Below are 11,481 nucleotides of genomic sequence, written 5' to 3'. Positions count from 1 at the left end.
AGTCGGATGTTGAGATCAATGTTGAGGGCATGGGTCATCAGGGAAGGGTCAATTCTTACCATGTCTCCATGTGACCATGCAAACAGGTCCATGTTTGCCCTTAAAAATTTTATTAGCACTAATTTTATTTCTGGCACTAAACCCTTCCTGATCTTCAGTCTTCTAGCTGGAGAAGTTGGATCAACGTCCACTTCCTCTTGCTCTTCTATAGGTCCAAATTTGTCTGCAGGATCCCCAAAGCGAGGATCTATGTCTGCATCCCCGCTTTGGGTTGGACTTCATTGTCCTTTGCTAGGCTCTTCCATAGAGCCCTTAGCGGGCATTTTCTCTTTCTTAGATTTGGACAGGGCCCAGTTGTAATAGTAATAGGAAGATTTTTGGTCTCCCCTCAATCATCCTACCCCATGCCTTGTTGGGAATTTCAGGCAAATGTGGTAGATGGATGTCACCCCCTTCAGGTCGTATAGGGTTGGTTAACCTATCATGGCATTGAAAACTGAGGGAACCTCAATTACAATGATTTGGGCCTTCAGAGTTTTAGGGGTTGGATTTTCTCCAACAGAGAGGGGTCTTCTAATGTACCTCATGAGTGCAATGCCCGGGCCAAAGAAGCCATACATCACTTGACTGCAAGGTCCAAATCAGTATGTTGGAACCCCAAAATTTCATATATTGATTCGAAAAGAATGTTGGAGGAGGCACCATTGTCAACAATGCATCATGCCACAGTCATATTCCTGATTTGTGCATTAATGACCAGAGGTCGTTGTGCAAGAAACTGATTTGAGCAGCATCTCCTTCTGTGAAAGAGATCGCAGGCTCTCCAAGCTTTGGTTTCTTAGAGCCCCTTTATTTGACAACTAGGATGTCGCTTTTGGGCTCGTGACGGAGTGTCTGAGCATAGTGCTCCCTAGCTTTACTAGTTTTGCCTACAATATGGGGTCCGTCGATGATGACTCCTAAGTGACCCGCCACTGGAGGTTGCATTGGGTCTCCATTTTGGGCACCTTGTGCCTGCGTTTGGTCATGGAAAAATTCATAATGGAAACTGACAAAACTTCGACATGTCCATCTTGCTTAACTCCCTTTTGATGGGAGGGGGCTTCTTGTATGGGACTATTCCATGAGTGGCCATAAAGATGGGCTCAGGTTTCTCGGTCAGGAGGGTGAAGCAGGTATACTTATCCTCCTTGTTCTTCTAGTTTTTTTGGCATTGAAGAAGTGTTATATTTCCCCTTTTTGGCACTGTTTCTTCCAATTCTATTATTATTGTGCTTGTTACGAGTGTTCTGGCCGCTGGAGGTTTGGGTAGAGTTACCAGTGCATGTCTCTGTGCCTAGCAAGTCATGGGGCTGTAGGATGCCTTGTGACTGCCTATTGCTGACTTTCTCTATTTGGGCTTGTCGGATAGCTTCCTCTAGCTTGATGAAGCTGTCAGCTTTGTCGAGGAATTCCTTCATGTTGTTAGTTTAGATCCTGCAGATATCTTTCCAGAAGTCGCTCAATGGAACAATACCCCCCATTATGGTCGTATATTGGCATTCTTCAGTAAGGCCTTTTACCTTGGTGTCCTTGGCCATGAACCTCTAGAAGTAATCCTTTCACGGTTCTCGTTGTCGTTGTTTGACTTTGATAAGGTCTTCTAGCTATAATGGTAAAAGCCTTAAGGACAAAAACTATGTCTAGAATTCTCAGAAAAACTCATTCCAAGAATTGAATTTTCCTGGGGCAAGCTTAAAGTACCATTGCTGAGCCGTTTCTGACAAAGTTGTCGTGAATATGCAACACCACGTGACACATCATTAGTGATTTTTTGGAGATCGAGCTACATCTAGAAGTACTTGATAAGTGTCAGTGGCTCTTCTCGTCCAATATATATCATCCATACCGGTATCTTGAACATGGGCAAGGGTATGGAATTTATGTATACCGAGAATGGTGATCCCCTTGACCTATCTAGCTGTAACACCCTAACTAGCATAGGCGTATTACGTGATTTTTAAACGTACTGTGCAGCTCGTCGCTAATCAACGAGGTTTATAGAAATTGTGATTAATTAAAATTTTTGCTTTTTAATTAAACTTATAAAATATTTTATACAAAAATACCCGGGATCCCGATTACAAAACACTTTAGAAAAGTTTACTGTCTAATGCAAAATACTTGTCGCCTAACGACTAGTTACAAAAAGCACTGCTGTCCCGAGGATCGTACGCTCTAGGCCTAACCGCCCCGACATGTACAATCTTCACCGACTCGTCCTCACGGTTCCTCAGCCTTGGCCTTGCCCTTACCTACACATAAACATAGCACTGTGAGTCGACAGACTCAGTAAGAAAAGCATAATCATAAAACATACATAATCCTGGGTTATGATCAGACGCCCATACCCCTGACCATAATCCTAACTGCGGTGTCCCACACGATATTGAGTCCCGAACGTTCATAAGATGAAACTATTGACAAGTAACAGCCTATACTCGGTACACTGGTCATACTCCAGCTGCTAGTCATACTCTAGCCTAACCGATGTGTTACAGTATCAGCCTATACTCGGTTCACTGGTCATACTCCAGTTGCTAGTCATACTCTAGCCTAACCGATGTGATACAGTCAAATAGCACAGTACCACCAACCCTAGAATCATCCTATACTCGGTATACTGGTCATACTCCAGTTGCTAGTCATATTCTAGCCTAACCGATGTGATATGGTCGGATGGTACGAAGCCAACATACATATCTATTGTAATCTAACAGGCTTCCTAACATGCACGCTAAACATGTAATATATATGCATACTGTTATACTAATCTTACCTCAATTCCGAATTCAGGTGTGCCGGTCAACCTGAGTGGAACTATCAGCTCGGCGAATTACAGGCTCCTAAACTGTAACAATCACAACACCGATAACTGACACACTAAATCACAGTCGGGACAAAGATTTTAAAACCACTCTTAACCTACTGCAACTTAATACAAAAATACCCCAAACTAGCATAGAACAAACTTCCTGAAAACCCGAAACTAGCACGAAACGACAAGTTGAGAAAAATCGGTTTCACACCCTACTGCAAAATCCGGGTAGCCAGTTTTACCCAGAAAACCAACAAAAACGTTTCCAAACTCAATCAAACTTTCCAGACCTGCTAATTAGACCCTAATAAACATTTTCCAAGTGATAAAACAACCCTGCTGGTCTCTGATGTTCAGCCTTAAATCTGTTGACAAGTGAGGCATCTCGATACGAACTCTACCAAATTCTTCTTCATACCGCTCCACCAAAAGTACGGTTTAAGATCCTGGTACATCTTAGTGGTGCCGGGATTTTGAGAATAAGGGGTAGAATGAGCCTCCTCAAAGATCTCATTCCTGAGTTCCACACTACTCGGAACACAAACCCTAGCTTTATACAGAAGCATCCCGTTGTCTGACACTGAAAAATCACTGGCTTGGACAGCCAAAACCTCATCTCTGATTTTTACCAAGTCTGGATCAGTCATCTGAGCGGCTTTAATTCTTTCCAATAGATCGGATTGCAGCGTCAAGTTGTGAAGCTGGCCTACCACAAACTCAATGCTGGATCTAACCATGTCCTCAACTATCTGAGGTGAGATCTGAATCATGCTAGCTACCTGCCCGGGACCCTTCTTGCTCAGGGCATCGACCACTACAATTGCCTTCCAGGATGATAGAGAATCTCACAGTCGTAATCTTTCACTAACTCCAACCAACGTCTCTGTCTCATATTCAAATCTTTTCTGAGTAAAGAAATATTTGAGACTTTTATGGTCGGTATAGATTTCACACCTTTCTCCGTAAAGGTAATGCCAGCAGATCTTCAATGCAAAAACTACCGCAACCAACTCTAGGTCATGAGTCGGGTATCACTATTCATAATCCTTTAACTGACAGGAGGCATAAGCGATAACCCGATCGGCTTGCATCAGCATACACCCCAGACCCTGTCTGGATGCATCGCAATAAACTACGAATTTCTCTTTGTTTGAGGGCAAAGCTAGCACTGGGGCTGTAATCAACCTCTGTTTCAACTCTTGAAAGCTAGCTTCGCACTTGTCTGACTAGACAAACCGCTGATTCTTCTTCGTGAGTTTGGTTAAGGGTGTTAAAATTTTAGCAAACCCTTCCACGAACCTACGATAATATCCGGCTAAACCCAAGAAGCTTCTAATCTCTGTCACTGTCTTCGGTCTCGGCCAATCCCTGACGGATTCTATTTTCCCTGGATCCACCTTGATCCCATCTTTGCTAACAATGTGCCCTAAGAAAGACACCTGAGATAGCCAAAATTCACATTTCTTGAATTTGGCATAAAGCTTATGTTCCCGAAGCCGTTGCAAAACCATCTGAAGATGTAACTCATGCTCCTCTTCTGATTGAGAGTACACAAGGATGTCGTCGATGAACACACTAACACAGATTTCGAGGAAATCCTTGAATACTCTATTCATTAAATCCATAAATGCTGTAGGAGCACTGGTTAGTCCAAACGACATAACCAAGAATTTGTAATGTCCATACCTAGTACGGAAATCCGTCTTCGGAATGTCCTCCTCTCAGATTTTCAACTGATGATAACCCGATCGGAGATCAATCTTGGAAAAGACTGTCTTCCCCTGAAGTTGATCAAAAAGATCATCGATCCTAGGTAGTGGATATTTATTCTTCACCGTTAGCTTGTTTAATTCCCGATAATCGATGCACATCCTCATAGTTCCATCCTTCTTCTTGACGAATAAAACCGGAGCTCCCCAGGGTGACACACTAGGTCGGATAAACCCTATGTCCAGTAAACCTTGAAGCTGAATCTTTAATTCCTTAAGCTCAGATGGAGCCATTCTATACGGAGCCTTGGAAACCGGTTCCACTCCGGGTGCCAAATCTATAACAAAATCAATCTCCCGCTGAGGTGGTAAACTTGGAAGTTCTTCGGGAAAAACATCTAGAAATTCCTGAACCACCTTGATGTCCTCTGGCCGAATGGTATCTGGCCGAGTGGTGTCCATCACCACGGCCAGAAACCCTAAACAACCGCCATGCAGTAACTCCCTAGCTGACATGGCCAAAATCACCGGAATCCGAGATCCCCGAACCGAACCAACAAACACAAATGGTTCTTCACTTTCCGGTTGGAAGATCACCATCTTCCTTTTGCAGTCAATACTGACTGAGTATTTAGATAGGAAATCCATTCCTAAAATAATATTGAAATCCACTAGGCTCATCTCTATTAAGTCAGCACTTAACTCTCTACCATCTATTCTGATCGGCATAGACCTAATCCACCTTTTGGAGATAACTAACTCTCCGCTAGGTAATAGGGTTCCAAACCCAGATTCATAACTATCACACGGTCTATCCAATTTACTAAAGATTCTGGCTGCCACATAAGAATGTGTAGCCCTAGAATCAAACAAAACTGAGTAATAAGAGTTGTTAACTGAGAGCTGACCTGTTACGACTGAAGGGCTGGCTTCTGCATCAGCTTGAGTAATGGCGAACACCCTAGCTGGAGTGGGTCTCCCTGGAGCCCTTGGTGCCTATGTTCTGAGTTGGGGACAATCCCTCTTGTAGTGTCCGGGCATGCCACACTGAAAGCATCCCTGACCTCTGCACTCACCCAGATGGTGCCTTTTACAACTGGGGCACTCTGGGTAAGAAAACCGGGTCTCAGCACCACCCTGATGACTGCCTCTACTCTGGTTCCCCCGAAACCTCTTGTTCTGCCTCGAGCCACCGGATGCAGTGGATGTTTTCCTCTTCTGGTCCATGGCCGAACCACTACCTCCCCTGCTGAAGCCTGATGCAGGAGGGGTAGGAGCCCCGCCACTCATTGGAGTCCTAACTGACTCCGACATACATCCAACTGCACCCTCAGCTTGTAGTGCTTTCTCCACCATCTCAGCATAGGTGGTCTTGTCGTCGGTAGTAATCATCAGGTCATGACGAATCTTCGCATTAAGTCCATCCAGATACTTTTCCTTTTTACTGAAATCGGTTGGCACAATTCCCGAGGCCAATCTCGCCAACCGATCAAACTGGGTACTGTACTCTGTCACACTCATATTCTCTTTCTGGGTCAGGTGGGTGAACTCTTTCCGCTTGGCACTTCTAACGACCTCATTATAGTACTTTGCGTTGAAGAGTTCCTGGAACCTTTCCCATGTCATGGTTGTTATGTTGTGAATCTGGGACACTATGTCCCACCAAACTAGAGCGTCTTCTTGGAACTGAAAGGTGGCACACACCACCCTGTCATTCCCGGTGACACCCATAAAGTTCAGTATTCTTGTGATCACCGTTAGCCACTGTTCGGCTTTCATGACATCCGGACCTCCCAGAAAAACTGGAGGTGCCTGCTTCTGGAACCTTTCATACAAGGGGTCCATTCTGTTTCCCGCTACCACTATCTCGGCCTGAGCAACAGGGGCAGGTGCCACAGGAACTTCCGGCACCGGTACCGCAGGAGCACCCTGTTGCCTCAATCTCTGAATGTCAAGAGCTTGCTCCTCTATTCTGGCTTGCATTTCAGCAAACCTAGTCTCCCCCAATTCTGGGCTTCCTGATTGGCTTGGGCAGCTTGTGGAGAGTTATCATCACTCGACCACGGGCCCTGCCCGTGGGACCTCTACCACGGCCCCTAACATTCGGGGGAAACTGAGCTCCTTGACCCTGATTTGACCCTACTGAGTTGCCCTGACTCCTAGTGTTCCGCCTGGCGTCCATCTAGTCTGAACAGCCTGCGAAACCAAGAGTTGGCACATCAGGTCATGATCAAAGAGAGCTTACTAATGCCGCTTAATTTGGAAATTAAAAACATGCGCCTATTCTACTATCAGGCTACTAACATGCTTCCTATCAAGCTTTTCTTATTTCATAATAATTAAATAAACAACTAAAGCAATAAAAGCTTACTGAACCGTCGAACGAGCTAACTGCTGATGATGATTGTACATGTCGTGACGATCTTCGGAAGACAACCTGGCGGCTCTGATACCAAATTGTAACACCCTAACTAGCATAGGCGTATTACGTGATTTTTAAACGTACTGTGCAGCTCGTTGTTAATCAACGAGGTTTATAGAAATCGTGATTAATTAAAATTTTTGCTTTTTAATTAAACTTATAAAATATTTTATACAAAAATACCCGGGATCCCGATTACAAAACACTTTACAAAAGTTTACTGTCTAATACAAAATACTTGTCGCCTAGCGACTAATTACAAAAAGCACTGCTATCCCGAGGATCGTACGCTCCAGGCCTAACCGCCCCGACATGTATAATCTTCACCGGCTCGTCCTCATGGTTCCTCAGCCTTGGCCTTGCCCTTACCTACACATAAACATAGCATTGTGAGTCGACAGACTCAGTAAGAAAAGCATAATCATAAAACATACATAATCCCGGGTTATGATCAGACGCCATACCCCTGACCATAACCCTAACTACCGTGTCCCACAAGATACTGAGTCCCGAACGTTCATAAGACGGTACTATTGATAAGTAACAGCCTATACTCGGTACACTGGTCATACTCCAGCTGCTAGTCATACTCTAGCCTAACCGATGTGATACAGTCAAATAGCAAAGTACCACCAACCCTAGAATCAGCCTATACTCGGTATACTGGTCATACTCCAGTTGCTAGTCATACTCTAGCCTAACCGATGTGATATGGTCGGATGGTACGAAGCCAACATACATATCTAATGTTATCTAACAGGCTTCCTAACATGCACGCTAAACATGTAACATATATGCATACTGTTATACTAATCTTACCTCAATTCTGAATTCAGGTGTGTCGGTTAACCTGAGTGGAACTATCAGCTCGGCGAATTACAGGCTCCTAAACCGTAACAATCACAACACCGATAACTGACACACTAAATCACAACTGGGACAAAGATTTTAAAACCACTCTTAACCTACTGCAACTTAATACAAAAATACCCCAAACTAGCAGAGAACAAACTGCCTGAAAACCCGAAACTAGCACGAAACGACAAGTTGAGAAAAACCGGTTTCACACCCTACTGCAAAATCTGGGTAACCGGTTTTACCCAGAAAACCAACAAAAAACAAATCTCCAACTAAAACGTTTCCAAACTCAACCAAACTTTCCAGACCTGCTAATTAGACCCTAATAAACATTTTCCAAGTGATAAAACAAAGCTTTATGCACAAAATCAAAATCCACCATTAAAGCTCCAAGCTTTGAGTTCAAAACTCAAACTTGGTTAAACATCACTAACATGCATTCAAACCAGCTCAAATCTTCCTAAACATGCATATAAAAACTTCTGATAACATAGGAAATCGACCCCAACAAACACAGCAACAAAACTCACATTTTCACTTTGAAAAACCATAGCTTTTGAACCAAAAATTCTCAAACTAGAACAAGGATAACCAGCATGCATTTCAACCTGTCTAACTCACTTAATTCAGCATTTTAAATCACAAAAACAACAACAACAACTAACAGCAACAGCAACACCAAAATTAGCATGCAATACTCAACTTTTCTAAAATTTTAAGAAACTAAAAGAGCAAGATACTTACCAAGAGTTGAGACTACAAGAACCTTGATGAATTAAGCTAGAAACACACAAAGAATCCCTCCCCAATCTCAACTGCTCAAAACCGAAAAGAGAGAAAGAAAGAGAGAAGGAGAGGTTTTGCTTTTCTTTGATTTTTCTTCTAATTTTGTAAAATGAAAATGAAGAGTTTCAATTATTCATTTCAGCCAATATAACAGTAATAAATCAATTATTTTCACAGCACTAAGTCCACTAAAGGACAAAATAACATTGGGCAAAAAGACTATTTTACCCCTCCACACTAAAATAACATAAAGGGCACTAAAGGGGGTATTTTGGGAAATTCTAAATTCCCGGCCAATCCCGACATTCCCAATGTCTAATAAACCGTCCCACAATACTGAAATTCTAAATTGTGATTTTACTGAGCCAAACACCGAGTTCCATGTTGCCGGGCACCGGAAATGCAAAATCATGAAATTCACTATATGACATAAAATGCATTTCAGAATTCAAAAATAACATCATAAATAATTATTTAAATATCTATAAATAATTTTCCATAATTAAACATGATTAACTGCTAATTTCCAAATTAAACTAAGCGATCTTTACACTAGCTTAAGGTCTAAAGGTTTTAAACCAGCTAAGCCCTTGATCATGTCCCTTATTTGGTCTAACTGCGCTTGCACAAAAGGATTTGTTGGTGTGGGGACTTGGCTGATCGACCCTCCTTGGATGGGCTTCATACTCAAATGTGCCAAGTTCTTGCCAACCATACTTTGGGAGAGTGTATGGTTGAGGTTGGCCAGCCCAGTGTTTGGTTATTTGACTTGGCTAACCACTCCAAAGTAGGGAGATTTAAAATGGCTGGCCAAGCCTATGCTAGACAGCTATCCATGGCCGGCCAGCCCTGTACTGGGTAGGGCCTTGCCGCTCGTGATCCCTTGGTTGGCTGGTGTAGTCGGTGTGTTGACAGAAGGTAGATCGCACAAGTTACTGGAGTTAGGTGGATCTAGATTCCTAATGCGATTAATCTCACTTCTCAAATTGTTATTTTGGGTGTTTCCACCTATTCCCGGCCCTAGCCAGTTAAAGATTGGCCTTTGGGTTACTCGCTCTCAGATGCCTCAAGAAGGGAGTTCACTCCCCTGGCCGACCAGAGGTGAACCACTAGATGGCAGGTCAGCCAAAGGTTAGCCAATGGGGGCTTTTGTTGAGCCTGAGATCCTTGGCCTACCTCCCTAGACCGTTGGTTGTTAGGATGTGACTGTTCTTGCCATAAGACCTTTGTGGCAAGGTCTGTCCTCCTTTGGGTAGGGGATTTCACGGTTCCTAAAGAACCTGATTGGACAGTTTGTCTGTATACCTTCCCCAATTTGTTGAGTAGTCTTCCATAAAGTTGATCTCTGATGAGATTCTAGCCTTTTCCAACAGTTTTTTTCATTGAAATGTCTTATCAAGTCGCTGGCTTAACTATTGCAACAGTCTAGCTCCACCTGGTGAGACTGGAGGATTTACTCTTTGTCATCCATCCATCTCACGACTTCGCGTCTTTGTTGAGCAAATACATAACAATCAGCAGCGTGTGGTTGTTCAGTTTGGCTAGCTTGGTAGTCGGCCTCTCTAAGTTTGGCTATCTCGTGATCTTCTCCCAATTCTAAATGGGGCTCGCCAATTCCTGGTCCCATCTCTCCAGCATAGTACCGGGGACGAGGTCCGGTTTTTGTGCCTTGGGTCTGTTCCATGTGGATCCTTCCTTCAGTGGGAGGCACAAGTGGAGGGTGTTCCATTAGAGGCAAGGGCTGATTATTCAGATCCAACAGGATGTTTGTGTGACTTTGGCCAGCTGTAGTGGCCAAATTCGTGGTGTCTACCGAGATAGCAGGACTGACCACATCTGTAGTGTTCATGGAAATTCTAGTTGTGGATGGAGATCACAATACGCAGTAAGAGGATCTTGAGGGAGACCCAATGAGGCGGAGGGTGTAGCCAGAGTTCTCCTTGTGTTAACCATGACGTTTGATCAGATATAATATCAATTCGCTCTTAATGAGAGCACCAAACTGTTGACCTCAAATTCGGTTAACCGATAGCAGAACCACGTTCAATGTTGATGCTTGCCATGTGTTACACAATAAGAACAATAAAGTAAATGAACACATGATTTATAGAGGTTCGTCCCCCTTAGTTAGTGGGTAATGACCTACTCCCCTTTTGGTTGTATTGATACCGAGAGATAATACTACTCAGATCACTATAGAAGGGATCTGAAGTAGCTCTCTAAAGGTTACAATATAGGAATCAGAGTTGACAAATCTCAAGTATGAGAAGAGGAGTAGTGGGTGTGTGTGTGTGAGAGAGAGAGAGATGAGATGAGATATTAGATTTAGAGCTTTGGGTTTTGAACTTCTCACTTAGCTTCAGACTTAGGGTTTTAGCGTTTGGTTAAGGCTCTTTATATAGGAGAATTTAAACCCTTCAAATATGTAAAATAAGCTGATATTTACATATTAAATTAGTAAAATGCAAATGACTAAAATGCCCCTTTAAAATAGATATTTCCTATATTTTTGTGGGCTATTAAGGCCCAATTCACAGTCTGGCTTGCTGTCCACGTGTAAAGTTGTGCACCAAAATCCTGTCAGGCCAATATTTGGTCGCCCATTCACCTGCAGGATGCATGTTGGCTGGCCCTATGTTGTCTAGAAGCTAGCCGCCCTATGTTGGCCATAGGACCAACCAGGTGTGGCTGGCCAGCCTCCTTAAGGTGATTGGTTCGTCATTCATCATCCCGTTTGATTATTTGGACTCCCCATTGGTTGAAGTCTTGAGTAGATGACTTGACCTTCTTGTTGACAAGATGTATGACCACGTGACACTTATATTGACCACGTAGACATGCCACCTTAA

This window comes from Cannabis sativa, chromosome X (genome assembly GCF_029168945.1).
Source record: "Cannabis sativa cultivar Pink pepper isolate KNU-18-1 chromosome X, ASM2916894v1, whole genome shotgun sequence".
Taxonomy (NCBI): domain Eukaryota; kingdom Viridiplantae; phylum Streptophyta; class Magnoliopsida; order Rosales; family Cannabaceae; genus Cannabis; species Cannabis sativa.
This window is presented reverse-complemented; position numbering follows the sequence as displayed.